The following is a 26,682-nucleotide window of genomic DNA, read 5'->3' on the forward strand; positions in this document are numbered from 1 at the left end:
GCCTCTAAAGACTGCTAAGAGCCTGGGTGTGCATGGACACGTAGGCTAAAGCCGAGCTGTTGTGTTCCGACAGGGGGATGCCGCCGCGCCCGCCCCCGAATACTCCGATCAGCGCTCTCTGTCATTGGCTGAGAGCGCTGTTCATGAGCCAGTCAGTTACTGGTTTTCCTGCACGCACATCTAACAGAAGTCGGCTGAACAGATCGGCATACACACGGGCCGAATGTCGACCATTTTTCGGGCCCAACACTTGGGCAAGTTTAGAGGCAGGAAAAAAAAAAAAAAGAGAAAAAAAAAAAATTTTTTAAACGTTTGGTTGGCATTTCACCCAAGGTAAATAATTTATCATAGGATTTAGTCATCAGATCTGCATTCAGATTTAGATGCCATAAGGGCAAAGAAAGAAGAAAGAAAAAGGTTTTTCAAAAGGTCTTACGATTTAAAAAATCTTAAAATATATCATAAACATGGCACGGATGCAATTTACTGCCATTTTAGATGTCAGTGGAAAACAAAAAAAACAAAAAAAAAATAAAAACAAAAAAAAAAAAAAAAAAAAAAGGGAAGCACCAATATCCAACATGATCTTTTAGAAAAACAGGAGTACATGGAGAAAACCAATGCAAGCAAAGGTAGCATGTGCAAACTCTATGCAGATGGTGTCTTGGCCAGGATACAGGCCACCGGTGCTGCAAGGCAGAAGTGCTAACCACTTGTATTCATGTCCATCCGGTCCTCCTATTTACACAGCTATGCCCCAAAGTCTAATATGAATACCTGATCCTTCTCTGCTGCAATATAACTTTCACTTACAGGCGTCCTCCCCATGCCTGATCTGTGATTAGTGAAGGGGGGGCAACATATATATGAGCTCATCTCTTCATCACTCTACTCTCTTCTACTATCAACATGCTTCTTGCACTGCAGCATACCACTTGGCATCTTGTACTGCTTCTCCCTCTCATATTCTAAGCTCATTAATTGGTGTCCTTTATATTCAATCAAATCGTTGCTGGTGCATTTTGCATGATATAGCCATATTTGTATCAGGTTTACATTAAAAAATTCCTGGCACCCCAATAGCACCATCTGACCTTCTGTGTTTCACTCTGTTCCCGTTATCTCTCATGTCACATGGGCACCGAGGACCCTGGGGCTCATCTATTATGCATATTGACACTTTTATTTTTTTTCCGCCATCCACGTTAATTAACTGCACGGCACAGCAAACAACCAGAACTGCGAATGCAAACACACCCTGCAGCAGCAAACATTTATGGAGATGGCAATTTCATGTGCATAAATGGCATTTGCAGAGATTAGAAACCAACAGGAGGGTTCAGCAAGGACTGGCATGACCAGAATGAAAATGAAGAAATTAAAGAGAGGCCGCCGTTCCAATCAACTGATATTTCGGAGCTTCCTGCCAAAATGTGATTTTTTTTTTTAGGTCACTGGGAACCTGCTAAGGTCCTGGTTATTGGATCTGCATTAAATCCTGTTAAAAGGCCTACTCCAGGGGAAAGATAAAAAAAAAAAAAAAAAACAGTTGAAACGCAAACTGTAACAAATTTTATCCACTATAAGATTTGTCAAGTTTTCAAGTGCTTAGATCAGACCACCTGTGTTTTATGGCAGCGCCTACTCTTATCTGTGCCCAAAGTTCCGACATCATGGCACCACTATCTTTACTGCTAATGAATATCATACCAACACCCTCCCTGAGCGCTTTTCCACCTTAGTAACACACCTGAGCAATAACACTTCTACCTAAAGCTTGACGCCCAACTGCTGGTTCCGAAGACCCTTCCCTGGAGCACCCTCCTGCAATCCTTTTATTATATATTTTCTGGGGTGGAAGGGGGTGGTTAGTGAGGAGAACCTAGTGCAAACGTTCAAATCACTTCGAGGTCTTTTTGAACCATTGGTTAAGAACAGACGTCTCCAAACTGCGGCCCTTTGCTTGCTTTTCTGGCCCTTGGGGCACCAGTCCTCCCACTGACCCCCAACGATGGGGCACCAGTCCTCCCATTGACCCCCAAAGATGGGGTACTATTTCTACCCCTAACACTAAAGATGGGGCATGGTTTTTACCCCCACTGGCCACACTCCAGCCCCCTAAAGTCTAGAGAACAGCAAACTGGCCCTTTGTGTAGAAAGTTTGGAGACCCTTGGTTAAGGCTATCAAAAATAGTCAAATGCGTTTTGGGGGTAATACCAACCCCCCCCCCTTCCTCAGGGCTTGAGCAGTGCATGTTAATAGAATCACAATGAGATGCAACAGCAGACCTATGTAAGGGGTTGATAAAAGATTCTAATTGAGAAAATGTATCCCATTTTAATTTTATGTAGACCTCATTATAAAAAAGCAGTTAGGATAAATTGTTTCAATTTGAAGTCTTTATCAAGATTTAACTTAGGTCCTTTATTGCATCTTATAGTGACATCCACTGCTCAAACCCTGAGGAAGGGGGAGGCTCCCCCCCCCCCCCCAAAAAAAAAAAAAAAAAAAACTCATTTGATGCTCTTTACCAATAAAGATTTCAAAAGGACCTTAAAGTGATATGAACTTTTGTACTAGGTGTTCCTCAATATCCACCCCAGAGTGGTATCATCTGCTGAACGCTCTGTCATGATCAGAGGAGTAGAAGCCTAGGACCAGAACAAAGTCCACCCACACTATTCCCTCATTATGGATAGGATCCTTTTAAAAGGAAGACACACTATCAGTAAAGCCATGAGAACAGAGCCTCACTTCCATCACACACCAGACATTATATGACGTAATCTTCAGTCTGGTCACATAACATCATGGTGCTTCCTACAAGATCAGTGGGCAGTCCACCATGATACATTGAAAAGTATTTCAATTATTGTTTCCTGCATCATTCCACCGTGAGCCCAGGACGTCTTGAAGAAGCACCCCTTGGGGGTGTGTCCTTGACAACCTGGGCATCATTTAAGGAGGAGCAGCAAACGGACCTAAGGACAAGGAGTACAACGCTTGACCACAAAGAGGGCAAGGGCTGTTCGCAAAATAGATTCAATCATCTCTGTTAGTAAAACATCAAATTAGTAGGAAAATAAATATTTGTTCCAATCCTGTTAGTACACGGTTCGGCCTATTCCCACAACAATAGCTGCGAGTACTAAATTAGCTCTTGCTTTTAGTGCTAAATTATCCAAAGCGTTTTCCCCAACAAAAGAATGTATTCTAAGTGATTTACCCCCCTTGGCAGCAAAACCCCAAACACCAAAATAAACAGCTGCGACTGAATGCTAATAGCCGCGAATTAACTGCATTCTCTTGAATATTTAACACCCTCAAGAATATGAATTGTGGATTAAAAAAAATAAAATAAGTAAGCAGCCATTTGAATATTTAAAGTCAATAATTGCAACCTGTGCATAAGTAGGAAGCATTCCAACTTCAGCAATTAGTCAAAGTTCTGACTGCCTAATAAAAAAGAGAATAGCCCAATTATGCATTAGATTGAAAATCAGGAAGAATGAAAATATTTTCTGTCTCATTCAGTGTAAACAAGGAACAAATGAAAGCAGTACTCCAGTTTAATTAAAGAAGCAGTACGGCGCTTTATTACATGAAGCGTATAAAAAAAAAAAAAAAAAAAAAAAAAAAAAAAAAAAAAAAAATCACATAATATACAAGTGCAATTAATATGCTTACCTATTTTTTCTGCACTGGCACAGCGGTTAATATGTATGATCTTGCAACACCCCCCTAGAGATTGTGATCTAGGAAAGCTTATAGGACGGTCCCCCCCCCCAAAAAAAAAAAAAACAAAAAAAAAAAAACAAAACAATAAAAAAAAAAAAACACCCTAACAAAAACTTTATACAAAATGGTTTCAAAATCAAATTTCCAGGAAATGGAGGTTAGACACATGTGACAAATTATCTGGGTGATGGAAATTTGATTAATTGGCGATTCTGAATAAAGTTTTTGCATTAGAACGCAGCCACTGGTGCATGTTAGGATAACAGCAGTGTAGATGTGGCACATCACATGGTTTTTTGTTTTTTTTTATTGAATTGTCATAAAGTGACAAAGTGGTTCCAAGAAGAAGTTTTTTTACTGTAATGCATTCTATGCATTAAAAAGGTAAAAAAAATATAAAAAACAAAAAAACACACACCTTCTGCATGAAGTCCAAAGCCCCCTTATACTTACCCGAGCCTGATCTCGATCCAGCAATGTGCAGGAGAGGAAAGGCTTTGTCTGCTTCCTCTCTCCTCATTGGCTCAGACACAGCAGCGACAGCCATTGTCCACTATCCTCCTTTATCCAATTCCTGCCTAAATAAACACAATCCAACGTCAGCTACACATCATTGCTCTGGATCCACTTCCCAATGGTGGACCATGCCTGCACAATGTGTTGACATAGCCACTTGTAGTGTCCACCACAAGTCTAGTCTCAGCGCCATTAACACATTTGGGAGCTAGTGGTCACCCCATAACAGGAAGTGTCTGAAAAAAGATAGCCATGATAGGATCACAAGGAATCCTTTAAAAATTGCAGCTACAAAATAAATAAAAATACTTTATTTCAAGAACTCATTAAAGCTTATGAGATGAGATTCAACTTAATTGATCATTTTAAATCCACTTTAAGTCAAAAAGCAAGACTCTCGTAAGCCAGTTTCCCCAAAATCATCCAGCATTTCTCTTTCTTCCAATTCTAAATCCCATATACACGGACATTACCACTATCAGCCCCTATATTGCTTAGCCACTGCTACTTTGGTAGCCCCATCAAAACAAATATGTCCATATCAAGCCAAAAATACAATTTAATCATAGCGATAAACAAGGAAAAAAAAAAAAAAAAAAACCCACACAAAGAAACACACACCACACTATAATAATCTGTACACTGAAAAGAAGCACACCAAAAATCCACAAGGAATATACAGAACACAGCAAAAAGGAACAGAAGCATAATGGAGCAATTATAGGCTTGTGTCAACAAAAGAGCCTAAATTATCATGAACAGCAGACACTGTCATGAATGAGACGCGCAATATTAAATAGCAATTACCCAGCCCGTGAATGTTGAAGAATAAAATGCAACGTTAGGCGCCCACTCCGGTGATGGGAAGCTCAGTGTGAGGCAAGGCAGATATCAGTATTCATGAATAATCAGGATTATTCTGCATCTGAGTGGAAATTAGTTACCTATGTTTCTCATGTCATGTGACAGCCCCTACTATGACAGGTGATATGCAATTATGCACAGCGGAGGTAGCTAAGGAGCGATCCTAGCCAACAACTGAAAGCAATCCGTGAATTCTTAACCTTAGCCTCACAGTAGCTTTCCTAAAATAGGAGTTCACTCAACCTGCCTTAAAGCCCAACTCTGGTCTAAATATTGGCCACCTGGGGGTGTTGGGGGAAGAAAAAAAAAAAAATACAAAAATAAAACCACACAACACGGACTGAAACATATACCACATTTTTGCACTTGTCATCTGTAGTAATTCTTTTCCACCACTAGATGTCCTCAGTCTGAGTACTAAGACTTCAGAGACTTAGGACTGACCCACCCCTGAGGGGCATAACCGCACCTACAGTGTAATGTTGCACAGTGGTAAATGCTATTACCGATCTCTGCCTCATTAAGAAGCAGGCAGATATCTGAACAAGAAGAAGACTCTGTAAAAACAAAGCAAAACTGGGGTGAGCCTGTGGGAAGCGCTGGGACTATAATCTGAGATCCCTATAATCTATTTCAGTCCCTATTCAGAGGAATTCTTCCAGGTTTCATTTGTGCTATGCAACTTCAGCTCTACTTTCTTTTATCATAAATGCATTCGAAATGTCCAAGGCAGGTTTGCGTGCGACAAACTTCTTAGCACAGAGAGTTCCCAGATCACCAATATTAATTTGAAAAAGGGGGGGCGGGGACTGCCACCACCAAGTAAAATAAATTTGACATGCACTTGTTCTCCCACCCCTTCCTCTAATCTTCACTCTCCTAGTGCTACGCCTGAAGGATCTTCACATTTGAGACTTCTGGGAGTGTCAGATGCCTGTGCCCCTCAACGTGCGCTGTGGTTCCTGCCACTGACCCCCCTACATCACTACTGTGCCCTGTACAATTTTCCAACAAATGTCTATATTTCCATCACCCACATTCCTGGAGTAGGCTTGAGAATGGGTGCTGTAGTATCAACTAGCTAGAACAGAACAGATTACATGACTGCCAGCACACCAGGCAACCGAGGGGTCCAGCAAGAGCCCTAAATATTGCATTTCTTTGCCGTGATGTGATCATTCTTCAATAAAAAAGTTTTATTATCCGAGGATCCGTGGTGTGCTGACAATTATGTGCACTGTTCTGTACAAAGATCAGGTTGTGAGATGAGCTAAAGACCATACAAGGGAAACAGACAGCCAACAGACCCAGAAGTGTCGGATGTACAGATCCTCCAAGTGGCCACAGCTTTTGGACATGAGGAAAGGGTGGCACGGGCGAGTATGGGCTGTGTGGACGGGCTTTGTGCTTGTGTCGATGGCATCTGTTTGAGATGCTTCTGGGAAGTTGACCAATGCATTTCAGATTAAAAAAAAATCATATTTAATTTCATTTCACACATAAAAATTATGCATTTTCATAGTGGAGTATGGAAATGCAAAACCCATTAAAAAGGAGGTTCCCCACCCCCCATTTTGTTTTTTTAACCAACACTAAATCCTCCTATTCTTTACAGCCAAGGAAGCTGCCATCTTCGCCTCTGTTTGATCTGCCATGCTGCATATGTGATCCCTTATGACACCAGCCAATTGGACTGAGTGCACAAGCAAAATGTGACAGTGGTTATTCACAGCATGCTTTGAATGTAACCATTTTGTCGAAACCATTTTAATTGTTGAGTTTAGTTCTGCTTTAAGGGGATACTAAAGTCTAATTTTTTTGTTGTTTAAAAATAACATGTTACACTTACCTGCTCTGTGTAATGGTTTTGCACAGAGCAGCCTCCATCCTCCTCTTCTTGAGTTCATCTCTTGTGCTGAGTATCCCCACAGCAAGCAGCTCGCTAGGGGGGCACCCAAGCCAAGCCAATGCTCTATGTGTCCATTCAGACATGGAGCCGTGGCCTGGCCCCGCCCCCTCATTGGCTCAGTATGCAAACCTGCTGGAGTGATGGGGGCTTGGAAGGTTAGTACCAGCTGGAACAGAAACCGGGGCGCCCGAAGGCAATTGGGGCACAGGAGTAATTCCCCCGAGAAAGCTGGGAGAGCCCATTACCTCCTGATCTGAACATTCTACATTGTCTGGCCATTGGGTGGTAAGGCAGAAGGTCCGCGGTGCATGTTCCCCCCCTGGGAGTGGTCGCCCTAGGGGTGCTCTTAGTAACACTTGGGTGTGGGACCCCACTGTGTGAACGGAACACATGGTCACAGCACTAAATTGCTTTCTTTCTGCACTGCGCCCCATGGGCTGAGCCTTTAGGCAAAATTCCGAGGCAATTTTTGTCAACCAGGCCTCATGGCTGGGCCAGTGCTTATCTTACTTTTCACTCCATAAGACGCACCTAGGTTTTAGAGGAAGAGGAAAACAGAAAAAAAAGTATGGTGGTAGCTACCACAGACAATTCAATCATCCACATACATGCTATTTATGATAAAGATTATCATGTGTCTCACCAATCGCCAATTCGCCCGGGGTTCACCGACAAGTACGGTCGTCACGGGGGATCCTGCGCCCTGCACATGAGGCAAACCATGTTTCTGACTTCCACACGTGCTGTAATGCAGCCTTTTTCAGGTATGGTTTCCCAGGGAATGCTGGATGTCTATGTCCTCCTCTCTTCTGCCACAGAGGAGCCAAACGGCGGGCCAGTATTGTAACACGGCGGTGACGGGAGGGGGCGGGGTAGGCCTGGTCATTATTCACTCCATAAGAAGCACAGACATTTCCCCCCCATTTTTTTGGGGGGGTGGGGGGGTGGGAGGGTGTCTTACGGAGTGGAAAATATGGCAATTTGGCACGGCCACACTTTTTTTTCCCCCCTATTTGTGTGTGTGTGTGTGTTTTCACTAAATGAAGGGTGCGAGTCCTTGGGCTTACCCTGGTGTCTAGGGGGAGGATGTGTGGCCCTCAGGCTCCTTCCTCCCCTGCCTCTTGGAGGGGGGGGGTCTCTCTTCGGGAGAGCTCCCCTGACCTAATATTATAGGATGGCTTTGGCTGTCCTAGGAGATCGAGGTTTGTGAGGCCTTCTGGCTAGACCATATAAACCTATGTCCCAGTCAGGAGCTTTGCACTCCTGGGATCAGGGTAGAAGAAGTCATACTCCTTCGGGGGGTGGAGCAAGTATCCCTGAATGAGTTTTCAAGGATCACCTAAAGGCAGACAGTGTAGGAGCTGACCGGTCATACTGTATTAGGGAGTTCCAGAGGATGGGAGAGATCCTGGGGAAGTCCTGAAGAGGAGCATGGGAGGGGGTGACTAGGAAGGAGGTAACTAGGGAGCTACAGAGCAAGAGGTCTTGGGAGGAGCGGAGGGGACAGTTTGGGCGATATATCAAGAGGAGGTTGGTTATGTAGCTGGGGCAGAGTTATGCGTGGCTTTGTATGTTGTTGAGGATGGTATTTTGAATTTTATACACTGGGCAAAGTTCCTGATCACATGATCAAGAGCCCCATGTAAAATGGTGACCTGGAGCAGTCAGTGACCAGTGTGCTGGGAGCACGCGTTCAGCACAGAACAGCAATGCACCATGGACGAATAGGTGTGGCACATGGTCGTTAATGCGTTAGGTGGTCAGCGAGGGATTAAAACCGCGAAGTTCAATCAAGTGTCTCTATAGACTGTAGATAAAGGTGATGTCACAGCTAACTGTGAGCTCGGTGTGGCAGTGTGTTCACCTGGGACTGTGAACTGGAATATCGCCGCTGTCCGCAGAGACAAAAGCGAAGCATCAGCTCCCCTAGTAACAGAGCTACGCTCAGAAGAGAGACAACAAGGCCATTATCAGCAACATAAACATTCCACGCCTCGCCCTGCGCACCGAGGAAACAAACTCAGGCAGGCAGACCAATACTTAATAGGATTGCACACTGTTTAATTATAGACAAGCCAGCTAAAGCCTTCCATTCACTCAGATCAGCTTACTGTTTGCTACATGATAACCGAACATAAAGAAAAACCTTCTATTTTACCAGCACGAGTGTCAATCCAAATCCATAAACAATCAGCCCTGAGCCAACTTAAAGACGAACTCCGATAAACACCGCTAAATACAAGGCAGGAGAGCCGGCTTTATATTTCCCCTTTAAAGGGTCCTAGTCATTAAAAAAAAAACATGGGGGCTGTCATCGTTGACCACTCCTTTGACACGTACGCCGCTAAAGCGTTTTTTTGCTTTTTTTTTTGTTATTAAAAATGCACATTTTAGGTCTGAAGATTAAATTAAAACTCCCAAACATTTTCTGAAAGCAGAGACCCTGAAGAATAAAATGGTCACAGTTACACATCAAACTGCATTTGCGCAATTGTTTAGCAAACCATTTTTTTTTCAGTAGAAAATACACCAAAGGCAATTTCTGTGCACACAACACAATATATTAACCAATTGAAAGGGGGAAAAAAAAAAATAAAAAACAAAACAAAAGAAAAAAAAAAAAAAGAGAGCTTGTCAGCTTCTTTCCTGGCCAGAAAGGCCAGGGAATGACATCACAACTTTTTTTGGGCGACAAGCTTCACATGATGAGTGTTGTGATTTTTAGATGCCATTCAAATGAATAGCATCTCAAATGTTCATTATGTGCTTTGTCATTCACACCTCATCGCTTTGAAATCGCAAGCGGAATCGCGGCAAATCTGCACACAATTCAAAATGCCGAGATGTAAATGCAGCTAGGGGCTATGTTCTTTCCATTGTGTGTAGGAACATAGCCACCCTCTCTTGCATACTGTATGGACTATGGGATTTGTAGCATGCATAGAGCAATGTACATGACTGCAACTAAGGTTCACGGCTTGTACCAAGAGGTTCAGCCGCTTCTGGAGAATGTTAGAGGCGCAGAACACCACAGTAAGGGGTTGTGCACATACGCAGCAGATCTTGCTGCTCCTCTGAAAAGTGATCCACTGTCAATCCATGCAATGTGCTGTGTTGCCTCCTCCTCACCACCTGATTTAATACTGTAAATGCCACACCACCATGCCACAATTGAACCCACTGAATGCAACGTGTGGTTTAATTTTTGCAGTGGCATGTATACAGCCCTGAGCGGTCACATGACTGGTTGAAGGTTTCGTCTCTGCCTAACCCCCCCCAGCTGCACAGATGAACGAACCCCAACAAATGAAAATATTAGAACACAGGGTCATTAATCACTTGCCATCCGGCCCAATTCTGACATTCATACATGTATCAAGCATTTTTGTAGCTAGAAATTACTTTGAACCCCAAACAATATATATTTTCTGAAAGCAAAGTTCCTGGAGAATAAAATGTTGGGTGTTTCAACCCTTTCACCTTTGCCCTTCAAAGCAGCCAATCAAACCAAGACTTGCTTGATCAGCTGCTTTAGACCCCTTTCATACGGAGGCGGTTTTCAGGCGCTTTAGCGCTTGAAAAAGCCTCTGAAAAAGCACCTGAAATCCGCCCCCCATTCATTGCAGTGTGTCTTTTCACACTGGGGCGGTGCGCTAGCAGGATGTTACATTACTGCAAGCAGCATCTTTGGGGTGGGTTGGAAGCACTGTAAATAGCGCTCCCAAAACACCATGCCCATTGCACGAGAGAGATGCTAAATTTGGCAGTGGGACCTCCTTCAGCTGCCTGTAAAAGTGATTGGGCAGCAGTATAGCCACTCAGATCGTATATACAAGAAATGACAGCTGGAAAAAAAAAAAAAAAAAAAAAAAAAAAAAAAAAAAAAAGGGATGATATCTGGCTCATGGCTACAGCCATCACCTAGATATCACTGCCACTGCCCAAGAACATATACAGATACACACACAGATAGATAGATCTATCTATATCTCTATCAGGAAGTGATTAAAGTATCACTAAACCCACATGACATAAAACTATCAATAAATGGTGTATTACATGATGTTCAGGTCACTCAGCCACTATGAGATGAGTTTTCTATATTGTGCAAAAAAAAAAAAAAAACCTGGTTGATTCTGCTGTTCCATATCTCCACCTTCTGTCCATCCCCCCCAATTCAGCTAGAGAATTTGCAGCTGTGGTGGCAGCTCTGCACATGCTCAGTTTTCAGCAAGTTTCTACACTGAGCATTTCTTCCGATCACTTCTTAGCAACCCAGGTGACTACAGAGCCTGCAGACAGGCTGGGAAAGAGCTGGGTCATGTGACAGCTGTATATCGATTAAGAAAAAAAAAAAAAAAGTTCTTGGATATTTTTTTTTTTCTATAAATTTGTGCCATCATCCATATACAGGTGGAGAAGGGAAAATGTAAATTAAAACAGTGTGTCCAGTATCCACCAAGTAGTGGATGTGTATTAAATTATTTTTGGACTATTTTTAGAGAGAGAAGATTACGTTTAGGTGTCACTTTAAAAGCGGTTGTTAAGTCTTAATTAATACATTCTATGCTTTATGGTGAAAAACTTATGCTGCAGCTCATTTCTCCCCTCCTTTACATATATAGTCTCCCTTGTGTTTGGGTGCAACTTTGGACCATATCGTTTATTTATGCTTTTTTTACAGACATTGGTGCACCATTGGTCCCCTGATGATGTGGTAGGAAATCACAAAACGTGCGTCGGACCAATTTTGATGCACCATTTTCTTTTTAGATGGTTTTATTCCATCCACTCCCAAGCTACCCCACCATGCTGCTTTTCAAGCGATTCTTTACTATGGACAATTGTCCGATACCTCAATATGTCACGTCCAAGTTGCTATAATTGTTTTTATGAATATCTGGTCAATAATAGTGATTGTTATGCTTATTTACTATGTATGTACTCATATTGCCGTGTCATGTTTTTTTAATGAATAAAACATGTCTTGTTACATTGACTCATCTTTTAGCCATGCTAGATCTACCTCATTTAAAGTCCCAAACCCTTTTTCTTGCATAGTAAAAGCAAACAAGACATAAAAGGTGAATAGATTAAAAAAAAAAAAAAAAAAAAAAAAACACACATTGTTTAACAACAAATCTGTTGCACTTGTTACATTTCTCAAAACATGTAACAAAAGGAAACAAAACTAAAAGATTTTTTTGTTACAATGAGCTCAGTCAATACCAATGTAACAGACAGGAGGCTTTCAAGTTTAAATTCAGAACAATGGACCAAGGCTGCGAACAGCTGGCAGCATGGGCATCTGTCAAAAGAAGTGGCTTAGCCTTGCAGCTGTTGGGAAAATATTACATATCCCGGACCACAGGCTCACTGTACATGGATGGAGCATGGAGACGATTAGCTGGGCTCAAGAGGTGAATGCAGATTGCAGACTAGTCAATCAAATGATTTATAGCAACCAAGAGATTCTGAGACCTATTTCAATTGCATCCAATTAAGCAGGTCCTTGCACTACATAGTTTAAAGGGATTGTAAAGTCTTTTTTTTCCTGGCCCCTCACTCGCAAGCAGCTTGCAATGGGGGCACCCGAGCCGAGTCATAGCTCCCTGTGTCCTTCCAGACATGGAGACGCGGCCCGGCTCCCTTTCTCTCCCCATTGGCAGACTGACAGCAGGGGGCGCAGCAGCCAATTGGAGGGAGAGTCCTGGGACAGCCAAGGGACTCGCTGGATAGAGAAGGGCTCAGGTAAGCAATAGGGGGGCTGCTACACAGGTGGCTTTTTATCTTAAAAGTGGTGTTCCGCCCACCGCTGCAAAAATGAAAAGCCAGCAGCTACGCATACTGTGGGGATGGGTGGTTTGTGCCGTCCTATTAAAGTGAATGGGACTGTCGGTGGGTCAGTGGAGGAGCCGATGTGTGACAGAGATGACGGTTGCTCTTTAAAGATTATGATTTAATTTGAGTGGATTTAAATCAAATCCACCGTGCACACAGGATTATATGAATTTATCACAGTGGGTTAAGAACCACTTTAAGTAAGATGACCAGCATGAGAGGCAACTTTTGTTTGCAGAAAAAGAGGTCTCCATTTTTCACAAGGGTCACCAATGGGTTGTTTTTTTCCCAGCTCTTGTCCTAGGTTCACACTGATGTGATGCAGGAAATGCAGCAAACCCTATGTATTTCCCGCACTGCATTGCAATTGCACAGCTTCCATTCGATCTGCTACGGGTGTCAAAACACAGTGCAGTTGCCAGAATGCAATTCAGGTGTGTGTGTGTGTGTGTGTGTGTGTGTGTGGGGTCCTGCACCATTTTGGTGCAGCTGCGATGCGATTTGAGCCATAGAAAATGTATGGCTCAAATTGCACCACACAGACAGTACATGTGGTATCTGCAACACACCAGTGGGAACCCAGGCTGAAAATGGTTACAGACCATATGGATTTGTCTACAAGAATTCAGCTAATTATTTCACCTGTGACATTTGGAAGTCCTGACCTCTTAAGCCCCATACACACTATTAGATTTTCTGAAGATTTTTGTCTTCAGATTTACCAAAACCATGCAGTGCAAGGGCCGGCCTGATTGCATACAAAATTGAAACGCTTAAGGTTTGACCTGGGAAAATTGAGTACTGTCCGTGATACTTTTTTATTTGCACTAACATACAATTTTTCAGGACAAGCTTTCGGTTGAGCTGGATTTTCATGGCTAAACCGTATTGTTTGTCTGTGATGAGGCTGGAGGTGTCTGTTTAGAGGCTAGACATTGCATTGTCACTGTAGCCGTACGCATTGCTTGAGGGTACAGTCATCAGTTGAGTTATACACACACAGGTTAATCACCATCTACAATCTATGTTAAAGCCATGCTGTTGCTGGATTAAAAATGAAACAAAGTCTCCATTAAGAAAAGTGTGCATCATAAACTTTTTTTTTTTTATATAAAAAAAAATATAAAAGGCAGATACTTGTTCTTACTCTTTTTTTTTTTTATCCTTTCTTTCATCTCAGTCCTTCTGTTCTCCCACAGCCTCTTTGCAGCCGTTTCATGTATACATGCACTCCATCGAAGGCTGTATGGCATATCTCAGGGCAATGGTGATAATATCGGACCATGCCTGTGTAATATGTTTGAAATGGCCACTTGTGGCTTCCATTGGAAGTCTGTGTGGCATCAAGGGGAGCACAATTGGGACAAGGACATAGCACTGTCACCCTATAAAAGGCCTTCATGGCAAGAATACCTGTCATAATAAAAAATACAAAAATAACAAAAAACTACACTTAAAAATATTGGTGGCTTTTGAAATGACAGTTATGTGGCAAAGCTGAAGTTTAGATGATTTTTATACATTGCTCCAGCTTGAAAAAATACAAGTATCTGCATATCTCATACCTGGCCAATCCCTATGTGCAATGCAAATCCTAAACTTCAGCTAAGGGACATAACCGGACACAATACAACATATGTCCATATTTAGCGACACGACATGTTTCATGCATCCCCATGCAGCAGTCCCATTCATGTCGATTGGGACGTAGCGGCTGCACAGACACAGCTGCTTCTTCCAATTTTGACATCTGTGTGGGTGCACAGCTTTAAACGCATGAGTTTGAGTTACAAAAAAAAAAAAAAAAAGAAGAATCTGGTGCAGCTGTGCATGGTAGCCAATCAGCTTCTAACTTCAGCTTGTTCAATTAGGGTCGGTTCACACTACAATGACTTGGGATCCGACTTGTCAGCCCTCAAGTCGCCTGACTTTGGGAAGTGCATTATAGTCAATGAGAGCGTCTTAATATACACTACTGAAGTCGCTCCGACTTCAAAAAAGGTTCCTGTACTACTTCAATCCGACTTCTAGGCGACCTGTACCCATAGAATTCAACAGAAGTCGCCTCCAAGTCGGCTCTCCATCTATATTGAAGCGACTTTACAGGAAAAGAAATTAGTTAACCCAGGCAAACCCCTCCCTCCCAGAGAGATGATTATTCTGTGATTGGCCACAGCCAAAGTTGCCTGCCCTGGAGGCGACTTGAAGTCGCGCTGTAAGTTGCTTAAAGTCACGCTGAAGTCACGTTGAAGTCGCCTTGCAAAGTCGCACTGAAGTCGTGTTGCTCCTGTGTGAATCACCACTTTAAAGTGCTTGTAAACTCAGTAAGCCTGTAATAAGGCTTACCTGTAGGTACAGTGAATTTCTCCTAAACTTACACAGTTTAGGAGGTATTCAGAGTGCATGCAGCCAATGACATCATCGGCGCTTGCGCTCTGAAGGTCTGGTTTACAGTGCCGGAGGAAGATGTCAGATCGCAGCACTGGAGGGCTTCATTCTAAGGAACGTTTCTCATAATGTGCTAGTATGCGATACATACTAGCACTAATGGCATTGCCTTGCAGAATTTTTTTTTTAATGCTTTATGCATTAAGGTGAAAAACCTACTGTGCAGCAGCTCCCACCAGACCCTGGGGGGAGCTGCTATCAATCAAATCCAGTGACATATGGGGGGGGGGGGGGTGTAGCCCAGTCCTGTTTTAGGTGTCAATGGACGCAGCAGTGGGACTCTAGAGCAAGCCTGCATGGGTGCCCCCAGGGAAAGCAGCTTTCTGTGGGGGTACCTGATAAAGACAAGGGGCCTGGAGCACCTGCAAGGCACCCCAGAAGAAGAGAATCAGGGCTGCTCTGTGCAACATGATTGAGCAAGTATAGGCATATTAATTTTTTTTTTTTTTTTTTTTTTTTATAAAAAAAACACACGAGGGTTTACAACCCCTTTAAGCTTTGGCAAAAAAAAACCCTGGAAACCGATTGGTTTCTATGCAGAGCGGCTCCAGTTAAAGTAAATCAACCCCACTGTCTGCTATATCCGTGCAGCCACTGCATCCCAATTGACATGAATGGGACTGCTGCATTGGGGATGCATGGAAAAGACCTGTGCATTCCTATGCGGGTAAATATGGTCCTCCAAGGGTGTAGCTGTAGTCTGCCCTGTGTGAATGAGGCCTTAAAGCAAATTGCATTTTAGCAAAAGGGTGTATATATTCTTTAATACTTGGCTTTCCCACCACCAGTCTTTGGTAGAGGAGCTTCAACACACTTCCGAGTGCTAAGGAACTTCAATCTTTGTACAGTCTGTAGGCCTGGGATTTCCCATCTGGCTTTTGCAATTTGCTGGAATTTGTAGTTTCGCAACATCTTCCAGGATGAGCTGCATTTTTTTCCCCCAGATTCATGTTGCAGGCAAATTGCTTCAAGACAGGTTCCCTTGAAGTTCTACCATGTACGATACAGTCTGACCATACAGTACAATCTTTGTACAATTACATTTTCCACAACTTTGTAATATGCAGACCTACCCACTATCCAATCAGGCAGGTATGGTAAGGTTCTGTATGATAGTAAGACTTTATAACCACTAGTTTTTAATACGCATTAGGGCAGGTTCACACTAGTGCGATCTCAGACACTGCATAAGATCTGCACCGCATTGCTGTGCAGATCACATGCAATGTCTGTGCGATACAAATTCGCATCGCATTCGGACCAAGCTCATACAGGACCTTTTTTTTGTCCGCACCAGACTCAGATCGCATGGAGCGTCACACACGTGCTTAAGAGTAATGCGCAAGAGTAAGACACACGTGCAGAGTGTCGTTAACATACGCATAAACGGATTTGCGATTTAGATGCGGTGCGGATTTACAGCAAATTTGTACCACATCTAGTGTGAACCGGCCCCAAGACACTAATCTTCTCTCTCATTTAAAAGCCTGTAAAGCAAACTTCAGTTCCAGTCTGGGACTGTCAGGGTTTGTTTACACCATGTCCATTGATCAATGCAGGCTCAGGGCAATGACACATGGAAAAGAATGGCTTTCTATGTGCCCTGTTCACACTATACAGGTGCATTGCATACAAATGCAGGAGATCTGCATTTTGCACATCACGTTAGGCTCCTTTCACACGGGCTTGTCAGCTCGGCGGACTCCGCTTGCTCGGTAGGGGATCGATCTGTTGATCTCCGCTGAGCAGGTGGATAACAGGTCCGTCTCCGCTTACTGTGCAGAGATGGACCTGTCCGGCTCTCCTCTATGGGGAGATCAGATGAAAACAGGACCACAAATCCATTTCCACCCGATCCGCCAGACGAATGGAAAATAGGGTCACCATCTGTCTGGATTTCATGGACAGGATTGGATAGCAGCGGGTGTCAGCAGACATGTCACCGCTGACATCTGCTGCTCCATAGGGATGAATGGAGCGTTCCATCAGGTCCACCTGAAAAACTGACAGGCGGACCTGATCGAAAAGCCCGTGTGAAAAGAGCCTTACAAGGCACCGCAGCATGTTGCGGCGCTGTTGTACGTAGAGTTTAAAGTAGGGCTTGTATCAACATTCAATAAAGTTAGAACAAACACTGTGGTACATTGTTACAACACACACCATTGGGCGTGCATTATACACAGCACAACTCACACCTGCAGGCGTGAACAAGCCCAACACTGTTCTTAATGGGAGTGCTCAGTGGCTTTAAACAAGCTGCTATCTGGAAGCGTCAGTGCTACTTAGTGAAAACCTAAACTAAAGGCAAAACTTTTTTTTCTTTTCCAGTTTTGGACAGAGTGGAGAGAGATCTGATCACCCGTCAGGTTTTTATTGCTGTCTGTGTCCTTAGAGCTTGTTTATGCTTGCAATTGGGGGTTGGTTAGTAAAACCCTGCAGTTGAGCAATGTTTTTACTGCCCCTCAACTACTCCCCTTTTTGCTGTCAGTAGCTGGGGGAGTACACATGCCCCAGCAGGAATTATACCCACTGTAGTGCTTGGCAAGCGCAACTCATTCCAGTGAATGGGGGACATTGCATCCACACCCCAACATGCGTGCCCGTGGCGCGTTTAGTCACTATTTAGGGGGTTAAAAACAGACAGTGAGGAGGTGATACCACGTCTCCTCACTGCCTGTCTCTTGCTGTCTGACAAAAGCTCTTCAAGCCCCATTCATATCTTGCGATTTGGGATTGCAGGGAGAATCGCAGCGATTTTGCTCACAATCCCAGTTTGCGGCAGAATGTATGACATGCTTTTGGGTGCCATTCTTTAATGGCTCCCCCCCTCCCAAACATGAAGCGATTCTGCTTCGATTGTCACAAAACACGAGTTTTAAAAATTGCGCTGTCGCCCGAAAAGGAGCACAAGCTTGTTCTCAGACAACAAAGCTCACATAGGGCAGCCAATGAAAAGAATGGGGGCTGCCCCATGTGCAGCACACAAGTCGTGTGCAAATCGCTCAATCAAAATTGTGAGCGGAAACGCTTGCTCCCACCATGCAAAAGTGTGAATGCGGCCTAACAGAAGGGATTATAATACTCCAAAAAAAAAAAAAAGTCTTTAGTTCGACTTTAAATATGTGGAGCTGCTAACCCATAACAAAATATATGGGCAGCTGATTGCACTATGTTCCCAACGTGTGATTATACAAAATTGCTGCACCCAGGAGGCTGGCAATAACAGCTCTCGCATTTCTCTTTTTTCTTAGAAACAATTTACGTTAAAGGAATGACAAAAATGCAAAGGCTGCTGTTGCTGACTTCCCCTGAAAATGCTAATTACCTGGCAAAGCTGATCTTCTGCCTTGGGACACTGCCCATGGATAGGTATGCAGACTAGGAGCCAACCTCACTTATGTTGTAGGTTGGTGAATCAAAGCTATAGGATTCATATGGCAGCCAGGCAACTAGCATTTACAAACAGTGCTCAACAAGGGCAGCATCTTGTGCCTTATATGGGTTTTGCTAGGCCATTGTAGGTAATAGTATATATTGTTTAGCATTCTTAAGCCATGATATTGTAAATGTAAACCTGAAATGGGACTGCATTGTCACTCTTGCATAGGTATGAATGGAGCTTCGGTGCTGCTGGTCTCCACTGGTCAGTTCCTGTTCAAATGCACACAGTCCTGCAATGGCTGCATCTCATTGTTTGGAGTAGGCTTCCTGATCGTGACAACCATGTTGGAAAACAGGGATCGGGAGCCTGGCCACCGCATAACAGGAAGCGCCTTAAAGTGGAACTAAACTCAAAATTATAAAACAAACAAAAAAAACCCCACACAAAATACATTGCTATCAGGCAGATTTTCATTGCAGAAGAGACTGCGTGTGTGTAATATATACATTTATTTTTTTTAAAGTAGTGTCTTACTGACCGCAATTTTTTTTTTTTTATTTGCACCGGCACAGTGTACAGTCTTGGCAACTGCTGCATGCCAGGATGAATTAACTCCCATGAGCATCCGCGGGAGTTATGTCACCCAATCTAGTTAATCTAAGATGCTGATCCTGGAGAAGACTAGGCAAAGATGTCAGTGGCAGTGACAAAGGAAACTGCTGCCATCGCAGTGCTGTAGTAGGGCACTTTGTCAGGCAAGTCTGCCATAATGTGCAAACATGTTGTGCCTACTTGCATATTATGGCAAGTACCCTGGGTACCGACACCAGAGTTTAATTGTTCTTTAAGGGCATATGCCATCCCATGTGGCTGGTTCACATGTATGTCCCATAATTTAAGGAGGAAGGGAAAGCATATGTGCCCATTCACATCTACACGTGTGCGTTACTACATGAGCTGCATGCACACAACAGTGAGAATCCAGCATTACAAGGACCTTCCAGGTTTTATAGTAATGAAAATTGGCAGATCTGAAAATTTTTGAATTTTTATTTTAGTTATTGTTTACATAACCTAATTTCTAAAGTCACTGATGACGACCATAGTGTTACAAGTTCTTATTTTACATTGGATACGTTTCAGGAAGGATTTTGATACTTTTTGAAAGGTTTGGAACATTTGTCATTGCAAAGGGATACATATAAAACTAGAAACATAAGTCCTGGTGTACAGTCCTCCACAAACCAAGCCCAGCTATAAACACCTCCTCCTGGGTGACAGTTTATCCACCCCAGCCATGGAGCTGTCAGCTACAACACGACAAAGCTGCAAGTCACAACCTGACCTCATTTACTACTCCAGTATCTTAACAGAGTCACCTGGCACAGACTCTCCACTTCTGGGGGGCAGAGGGTTCCCAACAATACCAGCGTCAGCATTTCAACAGAGTCACCTCCAACACTGGCACAGACCCTCCACGTCTAGGGGGCAGAGGGTCCCCAACAATACCAGCTTTAGCATCTCAACAGAGTCACCTCGGACACTGGCACAGACCCTCCACTTGTGGGGGTCGGGGGGGGTGTCAGTGGACACGCAGCAATACTAGCTTTCCATGTGCCACTTCAGCATCTCAACAGACACCTCTGACACAGGATCCTCCATTTCTGGGGACTAAAGATCCCTCCTTCCCCAAAGTCACTGTTGACACTGGCACAAATTATCTACTTCTCATGGAGGCAAAATAACCCAAAACACTACCAACCTTCCTCCCTGCTTCAGCATCAACAGTCACCTCTGATACTGGCAGAGACTCTGCACTTCTAGGGGGCAAAAGATCCACATTACCAGCTTCTCTCCCCTGCTTAAAAATTATCAAGAGTCACTACGGACCTGCCACTTCTGGGTGCAGAAGATCCCCAATTATATTAGAGATGTCTATCTATCTCCTCCCCCCCCCCCCCAACATATAGGGGATTGTGTGGAACATATTCCCATAGACAAATAGGACTTTCTGTACATGACACACACACACACCAACAGAAACTTTCATTTCTCCAAAAACAAAAACTGGCAGACAACAACAGTACAAGAAAAGGATAAGGCCAAGACATCCCTGCCGTTGACTCTGCACAATAGAAGTCACAAATACCCCAGGGATCCCTCTCCATCCCAATGTTTCTATGGGGTTCCCAAAGCAAACTATAGACCCTACAACATAAATATCATCGTTATATGTGTCTGGCCAGCTGAATGAGAATTTTGTTTTGCCAAAATGTACAGCTGATTGCAGAGTTACCAAGTTTAGAACCAAGAAAAAGCCTTTAGCCTGTATTAGTCAGCTCACTGGACTTCGCCTACTGTGCACCCCAACATCTTCCACTGCCCCGTCATCTTCCACCCAGCACCATCCACTGCCCCGTCATCTTCCACCCAGCACCATCCACTGCCCCGTCACCTTCCACCCAGCACCATCCACTGCCCCGTCACCTTCCACCCAGCACCATCCACTGCCCCGTCACCTTCCACCCAGCACCATCCACTGCCCCGTCACCTTCCACCCAGCACCATCCACTGCCCCGTCACCTTCCACCCAGCACCATCCACTGCCCCGTCACCTTCCACCCAGCACCATCCACTGCCCCGTCACCTTCCACCCAGCACCATCCACTGCCCCGTCACCTTCCACCCAGCACCATCCACTGCCCCGTCACCTTCCACCCAGCACCATCCACTGCCCCGTCACCTTCCACCCAGCACCATCCACTGCCCCGTCACCTTCCACCCAGCACCATCCACTGCCCCGTCACCTTCCACCCAGCACCATCCACTGCCCCGTCACCTTCCACCCAGCACCATCCACTGCCCCGTCACCTTCCACCCAGCACCATCCACTGCCCCGTCACCTTCCACCCAGCACCATCCACTGCCCCGTCACCTTCCACCCAGCACCATCCACTGCCCCGTCACCTTCCACCCAGCACCATCCACTGCCCCGTCACCTTCCACCCAGCACCATCCACTGCCCCGTCACCTTCCACCCAGCACCATCCACTGCCCCGTCACCTTCCACCCAGCACCATCCACTGCCCCGTCACCTTCCACCCAGCACCATCCACTGCCCCTTCACCTTCCACCCAGCACCATCCACTGCCCCTTCACCTTCCACCCAGCACCATCCACTGCCCCTTCACCTTCCACCCAGCACCATCCACTGCCCCTTCACCTTCCACCCAGCACCATCCACTGCCCCTTCACCTTCCACCCAGCACCATCCACTGCCCCTTCACCTTCCACCCAGCACCATCCACTGCCCCTTCACCTTCCACCCAGCACCATCCACTGCCCCTTCACCTTCCACCCAGCACCATCCACTGCCCCTTCACCTTCCACCCAGCACCATCCACTGCCCCTTCACCTTCCACCCAGCACCATCCACTGCCCCTTCACCTTCCACCCAGCACCATCCACTGCCCCATCACCTTCCACCCAGCACCATCCACTGCCCCATCACCTTCCACCCAGCACCATCCAATGCCCCTTCACCTTCCACCCAGCACCATCCAATGCCCCTTCACCTTCCACCCAGCACCATCCACTGCCCCATCATCTTCCACCCAGCACCATCCACTGCCCCATCATCTTCCACCCCGACGCCATCCACTGCCCCATCACCTTCCACCCAGCACCATCCACTGCCCCTTCATCTTCCACCCAGCACCATCCACTGCCCCGTCATCTTCCACCCAGCACCATCCACTGCCCCTTCATCTTCCACCCAGCACCATCCACTGCCCCTTCACCTTCCACCCAGCACCATCCACTGCCCCTTCATCTTCCACCCAGCACCATCCACTGCCCCGTCATCTTCCACCCAGCACCATCCACTGCCCCGTCACCTTCCACCCAGCACCATCCACTGCCCCGTCATCTTCCACCCAGCACCATCCACTGCCCCGTCACCTTCCTGCCAGCACCCCGACACCATCCTCCTCTATCCGCCCTTGTAGCGCCCAGAGGCTCCATGAGCTGCGATCACCAAAACCCCCGAGGCTCCGCATATTGTATGGGATGAGATGACTGATCCTGGCCCCTCTGGCCCCCTCTGGCCCCCCCTGGCCCCAGCAGCTCCATGCATTGCTCCGGACTAGATGGGAAGTGCGCCCAGCCATACAGGATGCTGCAATCCCCCCTCCCCCACCCCAGGACCGCTACTTACCCCTATGGTCAGTGTGTGTGCCGGGGTATCATCCTCCTCGGGGGGCCGGGGGGGACACAGATTGCCAGTGATACCAGATCCCCGGGTGCCGCACTCAGCCTCCCCCACCACTGATCTGTTACTGAGAGCTTTGAACGGTCTGCTAGAGGAGGAGGAGGAAGGCTGTGACGTGTATATACGTCACGCTATATTCCCAGCGGCTGGGCGCCCTCTACAGGCAGACGTGAGTAACACCTGGAAGCATCTGCTCCACTAGCATTGAACTGGGGGAGGAGAGAAACACAATACAATACACAATATAAACAGTACAACACACAACACCACCTACTGTTATTTGTTTATTTATTTGTTATAGGACAAATAGAATGGACAGCTCCATTTGAAACGGGGCTCCAGCTAAAAAGTTCAACCACGAAAATGACATTTCCACTTAAAAAAAAAAAAAAAAAGATAAATGACAGAGATTCACCGAAAGAACAGTCACTAAATGACAGTTCTACTTAAAAAAAAATACAATACAAATTATAGTTTTAAATGAATGTTCGAAATAAAATATTAAAGCCCAACACCAGACAAAGTTTTATTTTTATCTTTGATTTCTTTTTTCTTTAGGTTTTGGGGCTCGTCCACATTACCTTTAGTCTCTGAAGAGTGATCCACACTTACATCACTCTTCAGAGAGAATTTGACAGGTAAGGAGGCACTGTATCACCTTCTTACCGCCTACTTTAACCCCTTCAACCCTGAACTAGCACATAGAAACATAGAAAAGTGATGGCAGAAACAGACAGAGTGGTCCATCGAGTCTGCCCATTTTTTTTTTTCTTCGTTAACTTTTTTTGTCTGAGTATAGATCTGTGTTTGTCCCAGGCATGTTTGAAGCCATTTACTGTTGACTGTCTCACTACCTCTCCTGGTAGTTTATTCTAAGCATCAACTACCCTTTTAGCATCCAGTACCAAGGAGCTTGCAGAGCGGCCCTATTCAGTTTGAATGGGTCGTGTCAAATGGACATAACAGCTGCGAAGCAAGAGATCATGGCCACAGCATATGTACAGCCCTGGCTGCTGCCTCTGCATCTAAAGAGGGAGCAGTAAAAATACAGCTCAAAGCTGAGGTTTTACAGACCCTCAACCCCTGGTGCAATCAAACCCTTACTACAGTGGACAACTACTGGAACCCCTGTCAGGTTTTTATTGTTGTCTGTGTCCAGACTGGGGAGATTCACCCTCTGTATTTGTCCTGGTGACCATTATCCCCGATACAGAAAGTGATGTGAAATAGAATATTTTACAGTTCTCACCAACTATACAAATAAAGATGCATACAGTGCTATGCCATCCATTTTAGTGACATGGTAGTTCATCGCAGTGTGTGCATTACAAAATATAGGTCAGGTCCAATTTTCAGGATGTTTTGGTGAGTTGGCAGCCCATCTATTTCAATAGGCTGCCTTATCGCAATGAACGTTAACGTAACACAGCTTACCACATTGCAATAATGAAAATTGGCTCTTCATGGGGACAAATAAGAGGGAATTTCAATGTGGAGACATTTCTTCTAAGTTCCTGTTGTGTCTCCAGGACAGGAAGTGAAATTTTTTATCTATCTATCTATCTAGCTCTTACTCTCACAGGGGTTGCTGGTGATAGTGGGTCCTCTGTTCTGCCATGACTCTCTTAACAGCTTGATCCCCACTGACACACTTGGTCATAGACTAAAAGTTGTTTACACCTGTGAGGCACAAGGAACTTGGTGATAGAGTAATTAAAGTAATGCTGCAGTATTACAGCAATAAATGAGGCCTAAATCAACAAACAGATAATTACACAAATGTACTTTAATAGATGGATGGTCAATGACCCACCAACTGGCACTCCAAGCATGATAGCATAGTTAAATTGAGCTATAATAGGTGCAATTAGAGTCTCTCTAATGGCATCAACTCAGAAGGATGCAAAAGGTCCTGGTGTGCACCTTGCGCATCCAACTGCAATTTCAGGTGGGCGTATGATTTTTTAGTGTTTGAGTACCCCGAAGGTGACTGAAAGTACCTGGCAACTGATAGTTAATGTTGGCCAGCTTTTGGTGGGGCCCTTTTTTTATGTGGTGCACATGAACTGTCCCTTCTTGAGTGTGGGTAGAGAATGTCAGAAGAGAGCAGTCTCTATTTGGGTTAACAGTGTATAGCAGGCATGCAGGTCATATAGCTCAGCTCACCACTCCTGGGCAGGCAACTAGTCTGGTCCCAATGGCTTGGTGATCAGCAGGTTCAAGAAGCCAGGTCCTGGATCTTCACACAGTACAAATTATGGATGAATCCTCTGCATACTGCTATACACCCGTTCCAGCAAACTATGCAATGAAAAACAAGGATTTTCAGTTCACATTTTGCAATAGATGTTTAAGTTGGCCAACTGTGTCAAAGTATAGCTACATGTACAAGCCATTTGGATTTTAGCAGAGGTATGTCTTGTTTTTGCCGGATCTTCACATAGGGTAAATCTCTCAGCCCTGATTTTGGGGACACAGTGACGCTCTCCCTCAAGCTCAGTTTCTGGGGCAGCTTTGGCAGAGATGGAATGAAGGCCTGTCCTCTTATCCAATGTAGTTGGATAGGCGTAGCAGCAGCTCTGCTCGATTTCCCTCCTTGGTTCTGGTTCCCCAAGCTTAGAACACAGACCCCCGACTATAGGTCCGCACTCTTCTCTCTCCTTGCTGGACTGCCTCGATCTCAAACAGTTTTCCAAGGAAAACAGTGAAACTCTCCTCCTCCAGGTGCAGCAACTTGTGGGGATTTAAGTCCACAGCCCGTTAGCCTCCATTAACAAATGTGAAGCAGTGCCCCTTTAGGCTGGATTCACACCTATGCATTTTTAGTGCTTTTTGCATTTTGCAGATTTGTACTACCGAATGTGTTCCATAGGAAACCATGTTAAATGGATTGTAGTGCAAATCTGCAATATGCAAAAAGCACTAAAAATGCATAGGTGTGAATCCAGCCTTAAGAACTAGATGTCTCAGTGTTCTTTGTGGCATCCTCCCCCTGCTGCTGATTGGATTTGATCTGCCACTGAAGGAGGGAGGGGGGAGAAGCAAGTGGGGAATCACATAGAGCCACTTTTGCAGTGGTCCTAGTGGGGGGGGCAAGAAAGGAATTTCACACTGATACAAAAACTGACACTCGCAGCCTACTCTTCTGTATCATGGGTGGCAACATACTGGTGAGGGAGAGTGGAGGGAGTCCACAGCAGCAAACGGCTACACACACTCCTCCCACCAGAAAATCTTTGGTCCCCCAAAGGAGGGACTGAGTTCAGTGCCACATATATAAAGTCCATAACCTGGTACAAGCTTTGAAAGTACATTAGGAAGCAAAATCAGGTTAGTCAACATAAGAAAAAAAACATTTGGCTTTAAACAGCATAGCAGAAAACAGATGTATCTAATAGCACACTGTCTACTAAACATTTCAGCCAGAGGTGCCTTCCACCAAGGTGTGTCAGGGGGTGAGCTAGAGTCACTTTTCACCAAAACTGGGGTAGAAAGAATTGGCTTCTCTTGAGATCTTTGAGCAGTAATGTTAGTATCTTCTGAACTCTCACCCCAAGTATCATAAATTGGTCTTTGAGATGGGAGGATGGCCCTCTTTGGTCTCTGTCCCTTGGGCACAGATGGTCCACTCCAGCAGACTCCACTAAGTTTTTGGAGTGATTGAACAGAGTTGAAATATTGAATACTGAACCTTATGGGCTAAGACTGGGAGG

General features: G+C 44.9%; 1 protein-coding gene across 4 annotated transcripts in view; it reads right to left on the reverse strand.

Annotated features, from left to right (window-relative positions):
* The window catches only part of NIN (ninein), a 195,818-nt gene extending 172,731 nt beyond the window's left edge, over nt 1-23,087 (reverse strand). For 2 of the 4 annotated variants that reach the window (XM_073610423.1, XM_073610426.1), the window contains exon 1: nt 22,916-23,087. The gene's annotated coding sequence lies outside the window, so the exon portion shown is untranslated. The remainder of the gene's footprint in view (nt 1-22,915) is intronic. The other 2 variants (XM_073610427.1, XM_073610425.1) reach the window with 2 other exon arrangements.
* Nucleotides 23,088-26,682: the final 3,595 nt, after the last annotated feature.

This window comes from Aquarana catesbeiana, linkage group LG13 (genome assembly GCF_042186555.1).
Source record: "Aquarana catesbeiana isolate 2022-GZ linkage group LG13, ASM4218655v1, whole genome shotgun sequence".
Taxonomy (NCBI): domain Eukaryota; kingdom Metazoa; phylum Chordata; class Amphibia; order Anura; family Ranidae; genus Aquarana; species Aquarana catesbeiana.